At 59.4% G+C, this 6,436-nt stretch overlaps 1 protein-coding gene across 1 annotated transcript in view; it reads left to right on the plus strand.

The window, feature by feature from the left end:
- Window positions 1-1,096: 1,096 nt before the first annotated feature.
- The window catches only part of LOC105530274 (brain-specific angiogenesis inhibitor 1-associated protein 2-like), a 55,768-nt gene continuing 50,428 nt past the window's right edge, over window positions 1,097-6,436 (plus strand). The window contains exon 1 of the mRNA XM_011967774.1: window positions 1,097-1,204. The gene's annotated coding sequence lies outside the window, so the exon portion shown is untranslated. The remainder of the gene's footprint in view (window positions 1,205-6,436) is intronic.

Raw genomic sequence — 6,436 nt, forward strand, 5'->3', positions numbered from 1 at the left:
CCTGAAGGCCGCGGCCGGCGCCCTGGCACCGTGGAGCTTTTCCAGGCGCGGTTGCGCGAGCCTCGGGCACTTCCTTCTCAACAGGCTTTCCCTTTCCACAACTCCTGCCCGGCGCCGATGCTGGGGCCTAAGGTGGGAGGTCGAAGCGCGGGCAGGCTGGATGGGTGGACGGATAATCCATCATCTTATGTAACCGCGGAGAGAGACGACTAATTGTGTAGGAGGCTGACGTGCCTACCTTTGCTTCAGATGTGTTAAGAGTGGCGTCCACGTTGTCGTCTGTGAAATGACAGGTTCACATCCGAGGGCCGCAGAGCATCGCTGGAAGCCTCCGCTGCCGCCCCCTCCCCGGTCGTTTCTGTGGCTGGGATAGACGAACAGGGCCTTGATTTCGTCTTTCTTCAGCATCCATTCTCGGTCCGGACCCCCACGCCTGAGCCCAGCAGCTCCCGAGGGGCAGTTTCTCAGAGGAGAAACCCCTGCCCTGGGTGGCCCTGGGTCCTAGGCGATCTCTTACAACAAAGATGTGCTTTGTTCCAAAACTGTCTGAAGGTTCAGTGACAGGCTGGGCTTTGAGTGGAGTGGGTATTTACCCGGCAGTTGCTGGTTCATGCCTCCTAACCGGATTGCGCCCTACCCGGCAGAGTAACAGTTTCTGATTGTGTTAGGCGGCCAAGGCGTGCCTGGCCGGGGGCCTGCAAAGCGCTCTTAGCCCTCAGGCTTCGGAGAGCCAGATGGAGGCTTCTGGGGTGGCCCCTCTGGTTCCAGCCGGAGTGCAGGGGGCAGATTGCATTTGAATATAGCTTTCAATAAAGTTTGTGAAGTTGGGGCCACGTCCGTCTGGAAGGATTCTGAAGGCAGGTGCTGTCGACTAGATGAGTCCTAAAGCCATGTCGGAGCCCCGGGTACACAGGATTCAGGGTGACCTGAGGAGTCGGCTTGGGAAAGGCACAGGCCCTGCGGTTAGGTTTGGTTTCACAGAGTCTGTGGCATACGGTTCTGGTCTTGTTGCTCTGTGGAAGCGCACGCCGTCAAGGGAGGGAGGTTTATTAAATTATTAGTCATTAGTTCCATTACGACTTGTTCGTGATTGCAGAGGGTGGAAGAGCAGTACCACGGCGGAACATCTTTCCTGTTTTCTCTGCTTCTGCACTGAAACCAGAAAGCAGGAACTTTGGTGGTGAGACTTGCGGCGGGGTGGGGGGTACGTGGAGTGGTTTTGCTCTGGGGGACCGACCCCGTGGTCGTCCTTAATAAAACTCTCCTAACTGGCAGTCGGCCTTCACCTAGATGGAGCTGTGATTTATCTGCGGGTCTGAGTGAAATCTGTTGGTAGGAGGGTGGCAGGAAAACTCTTTAAGACTGAGTGTTTGGGGACTTTGAGCCCCTATGGACGCAGACTAGCAGGTCCGGAGCACGTGAAACACACAGGTTCTGCCTTTCGTCTTCCACGGGTGGGTTAATTGGTGATTTTCTCAAGTGAAGATGTGGCGGTTGATGATTTGATTTGGCAGGGCTGGGCGCGATAGGCCCGAGTTGTCTGAAGGGCCGACCCACTTTGGAAAGGCTCTGCCCGGGCGACAGGCTTGCACGGCTGCTGCACACACGCGGGCTTGGTTTTGTGGGTAGGTGGCTCCGGCTGCCACTCTGGGTGCCTGACTGCTGAGTCTTTGAGTCCTGGTGCTGTTACCTTTTGTGCTTTGTCACTGGGGATCTCAAGGTGCCTTGGTAGTGCCGGTACTGGTTGGGCAGCCTTGGCAGTGTCGGCCAGGCAGAAACTCAGCCCACATGGAGACACAGTCAGGAGACCGCTGAAGCCACCGGTGTGCACGCCTGGGCCGGTCCAGCCGGTCCAGGCAGTGCTAAGCTCCGTCGTCTCCTGGGACGGGGCTGCCTCTGGCATCCCTTTCCGGGGCCGCTCTTGTGCCTGGGTTGGCGGCTTGCAGAGCCCTGGCACTGCCTCTTGGAATGGCTGGGCTGTGGCCTGCTCAGTGTCACCCGTGATGCGGCTCAGCTGTTTGGTTTGGCCCTTGCATCGCCTCAACTGCAGTTCTGAGTGGTGTTTGCCTTGGCAAAGGAGGACGCTTGTCCTTGGCCTTGCTGATTAAAAATGTGAGAATAAAAAGTGCAGTTTTGATTTTCTTCCCTGTAAGAATCTGTAACGCAGACTTTGACCTCTTTTCTGGTGGCTCCATTCCCTTGGGAACTGTGTCCTCGGGGAATTTCATGGAAAATGACGGGGAGGGGAGGAGAACGCTTGCCAGTGTTTGCAGAGAACACAATCTCAGACCTTCTGGGGGCAGCACCTGGGCTGGACCCTGCAGGGGTTGGGAGGGCGAGGCGAGGAAGACCCCTTCCTCAGGAGCCCGGGCCGGGCCCTCGCTCAGGCAGCCCTGGGTAATGGCCCAGATGGAGGGATGCGGTGCTGGAATCTGCCTCCCCCAGATAACTGAGTGGCCTTTGGTATTAAGGCTACTGAAACTGCAGCCCTCTTGCGGGAGCCCCGAGCATCCCTGCGTGCTGAGGGGCTGGCTCTCTGGCTGGCTGTGGCTCCCGGAGTGCCAGGCGACTGCCAGGTGGGCGTTTGCTTCACAGTCCTGTGTCCGCAGAGACGCCCTGGCTCCCAGGTGACCCATGCATGACCTGGAGTGTGGCGGCTCCAGCACCTTCTCTGGGAACAGTGCCATTGAGCCACAGCCTGTCCTAGAACATGTGAGGTGGGAGAGCATCCGGGGAGGAGGAGGGGTCCCTGTTACAGCCGTGGCCTCGGCCTTCGTGGTGCCGAGGCTCCTGGCCCTGGCTGGTCACTCTCGCAGCTGGTGGGGAAGCCAGCCTGGCAGGGCCGCGGTCATGCTTCGAGGAGACGGGTGCCACAGGGTTGCTGGAGCCAGGAGCCAGTTGGGTTTGCCGCCTCTGGTGTGATTGGTAAGGGCTTGTGCCAGGTGGTGGGTGTCACGTGCTGGGTGGCGGGGAGCCCACTGCCGGCTTTTCTGCTCCAGGCCTAGCCGCTCCTCTCTGCTACATCCAGCTTCTTCGTGGGATGTGCAGAGCTCACCGTCCCCTCCATTTGCAGACTGTGGTGCGGGGAGGTCTCTGACAGGCACCTCCTGGCATTGGAGCCGCCTGCCTAGGGGGCAGCAGACCCGGCACCTGAGGAGGAGGGAAGTCAGAGTGCTGGGCCCAGCTCTGTGCGCGTGTGTGTCCATGTGTGTACGTGTGCATGCGGTGCTTTGTTTTCAGGGATGCTTCCTGGTGTGGCCCCTGTGGGCACCGTCTTGCCGCAGGGCGGCGGGGTCTGCTGCCACTGAGTGGACCTGGCCTGTGTTTTCTCCCCGTGTGCATGTCATGTTCTCTGCTCCCCGCCCTCGCCACCGCCAGCCTTTAGCAGGGTGCGCGTCTCCCGGAGTCGTGCTGATGTGGTCCCCTTGGCAGGGTGGCCAGGGCACAGAGACCAGTTGCCGCGTCTCGCTGCCCTATGGGCTGCCTAGCCTCTGTGGGCTTTGGTCCCGGGCACTGTGCTGCCAGTGTTGGCTCCAGGGTGCGCGGCCCTTCTACTGGCGCTTGCTCAGCGTCCCATGCCTGCTGGCCCCGGGCAGTGTCCAGCGCTCGCTTGGCATCCCATGCCTGCTGTGCCGTTGGTGGTTGCGTGAGGTCCGTGTCTACTAATGGATGTGACCAGGCGGTTCTGGGACGTGGTGCTTGTGGAGTTGTGGGCTGAGTGGGAGAGTGTCTTTTCCATGCCTGTTGTCCCCACAGGCCTTGCCTTGAGCAGGCGTCCTTCGTTGGGGAGATTGGTTGACTCATGGGACTGACCAAGTGGACTTGAGGTTCAGGGTTAAAATGAAGGCCGGTGCTGCCCTGGGCTTTCAGGGGCCACCATTAGAGGGGAGGGCAGTGCGTGGGAGCTGCCGGGAGCTGTGTTCCTGTTGCTGTCTTGTTTGCAACTGAAGGTTCCAAAGGTCGAGGCCTGAGGGCCATGCCCTGTCTACTGGCCACGGGCACCGTGGCCTGAGTTGTCCAGGATAGGTGGTCTTGCAGGGGAGGGCTGCTGTGTGGCCTGGCCACTGAACAGGAGAGGCCTATCCCCCTTCCAAGCTCCAGGAGGCGGGCTGGCCTAGAGGCTGAGGCCCGGTGCGTCCTTCTCCCCAGTTCACAGGTCTGGGTCCTGGTCGGGGGAGCAACCCCAGCATCACTGCAGGAGTGGCAGGTGGTGAGCAGAGCTGGACATCACCACTTGTCCCCATCCAGCCTTGCGTGGCCCTCTCTGCCGGCTGCCACCATGGGTGGGGGACACTTGCATTGTCTGTGGAGCTGGGGTGCTACTAACTGCTGGCTGGCTCCTGTCCTTCCTTGCACTGAGCCAGAGTCTGCCCTGTGTTGCCTTCCCTGCCTCCTTGTCTGGGTGACTTTCTTTGAGGCCCCAGGATAGGGAAACATCTTCGTGGCTGCACAGAGCCTGTGGTCCCCTGGAAGCTCTGTATTTGGGCGGCCGGCGCTGTCAGCCGCCCCCCACAGCCTGCGCTAAGATCCCTAGTAATTACAGGCAGGCGGGCCTGGAGCTGGCACCGGCCTCCAACGCACTTCCACCTCCCGCGAGCGCTGATTCATTCCTGGCCCCTGGTGGTTCCTGTACAGCTGCACGATGACTCGAGGGGCCTCAACCCAGAGGCAGAAGGGGAGGCCGAGAAGGGACCCGTTTGGCTGTGACTGCAGGGGCTCGATCTCTCCTGCCCACGGATGCCTCCGGTGGGTCTGGAATGGTGGCCAGCCTGTGAGGGGGACCCACTGGTATTTGGGAATGAACATATCTCGTTTCTGGATTCTGGAGCGCTCATGCTTGAATCACTGTCCGCCTTTGTTGAGGTCTGCTCGCTCCAGCTGTCTGCTCCTCAAGCAGTGGCCTGGGCCCTCTGAGGGCTCCCTGGAGGTGGTGGCGGCTCATACCGCACGTGGTTGGAATCCCTGTTTCCCAGGGCTGTGGGCAGTGCAGGCTGAGGAGGTGGCCCTGGTGGGGGGCTGGCCTAGGCAGGCTGAGGGCTGTTTCTCCTGCTGTGGCCCAGGGGCTCTTGGTGTTGGTCCTGCACCAAGGGGACCAGAAAGCCCAGGGAACAAGAGTGGAGTAGGCGGTGGAGATGGTGGGGAGGTAGGCCTGAGCCCATGCTGTGCTGAGAAGTCCCTTCCACGGGGCAGGAGGCTGGGGGTCTGCCCCTGGCGGGGGCCCGTTTCTGCCTGCCAGGCACAGTGACACCCTCAGCATCCCCCTCAAGTTATCCCCGATTTGTCCTTGGTCTTTTTGACTCACGCTACAGAGCCTTGTCTGCTGGCTCTTGGTTTGGGCACCCCTGAGCCTTGGAAAATCCTGCCTGGTCCTTGGGCTTCCTGCCAGGCCTGCCAGGAGGAGTTTTGCCTGGCCTGTTCCCTGGCCATATGACCTTGGCCAAATCTTGCTCCCTGGGCAGTGGGTACAGCGGGCAGGATGCTCCCAGGGTCCATCCCAGGTCAGGTGGCACCAGCCTTGGTATCCTCAGTGCTCTTGTCCTCACTCTGATGGGCGGGGGTAGGATGCGCGCAGCACCATCAGATCTGATGTCCTGGACCGTGAGGTGCTGGGGACCCCTTGGAGGGGAAAAGGCTGTCAATTATAACAGGGTGCTTTTTTTGTTGTTGCTTAGAGTTTTTGTATTATATTTACTGGAACAGTTGTCTTAAAATTGGGTAGTGTTTTGTTTTTTATTTTGAGACGGAGTTTCGTTCTTGTCACCCAGACTGGAGTGCAGTGGCACCATCTTGGCTCTTTGCAGCCTCCACCTCCCAGGGTCAGGTGATTCTCCTGCCTCAGCCTCCCGAGTACCTGGGATTACAAGCACGCGCCACCACGCCTGGCTAATTTTCTATTTTTAGTAGAGACGAGGTTTTTCCATGTTGGTCAGGCTGGTCTCGAACTCCCAACCTCAGGTGAGCCACCTGCTTCAGACTCCCAAAGTACTGGGCTTACAGGTGTGAGCCACCGCACCTGGCCCTGTTTGGGTAGATTTTTAAATAATCATACGTTGAATTCATGTGAAGTAGGTTGGTAGGGTTTTCCTAAAGCTTACTTTGCATGGAGAGCCTGACTTCTGAGCCACGTTTCCGCTCTGGGCTGTCAGTGTGCATGTCCACTGGGCACCTGCCCCTGAGCCGCCAGGGGTGCCAATGCCAGAACAGCTCCTGAGCCTGGCTCTGAGATTTTCTCCCACGCCCCTGCTCTGCCATTTTTGTTACTGGCACTTTTTTTTTTTTTTTTAAAGACAGAGTCTCGCTCTCTTGCTCAGGTTGGAGTGCAGTGGCATCTTCTCAGCTCACTGCGAGTTCCACCTCCCGGGTTCACACCATTCTCCTGCCTCAGCCTCCCGAGTAGCTGGGACTACAGGCGCCCGCCACCTCGCCCGGCTAGTTT

Source organism: Mandrillus leucophaeus, unplaced genomic scaffold, assembly GCF_000951045.1.
Source record: "Mandrillus leucophaeus isolate KB7577 unplaced genomic scaffold, Mleu.le_1.0 Scaffold1, whole genome shotgun sequence".
Taxonomy (NCBI): Eukaryota; Metazoa; Chordata; class Mammalia; order Primates; family Cercopithecidae; genus Mandrillus; species Mandrillus leucophaeus.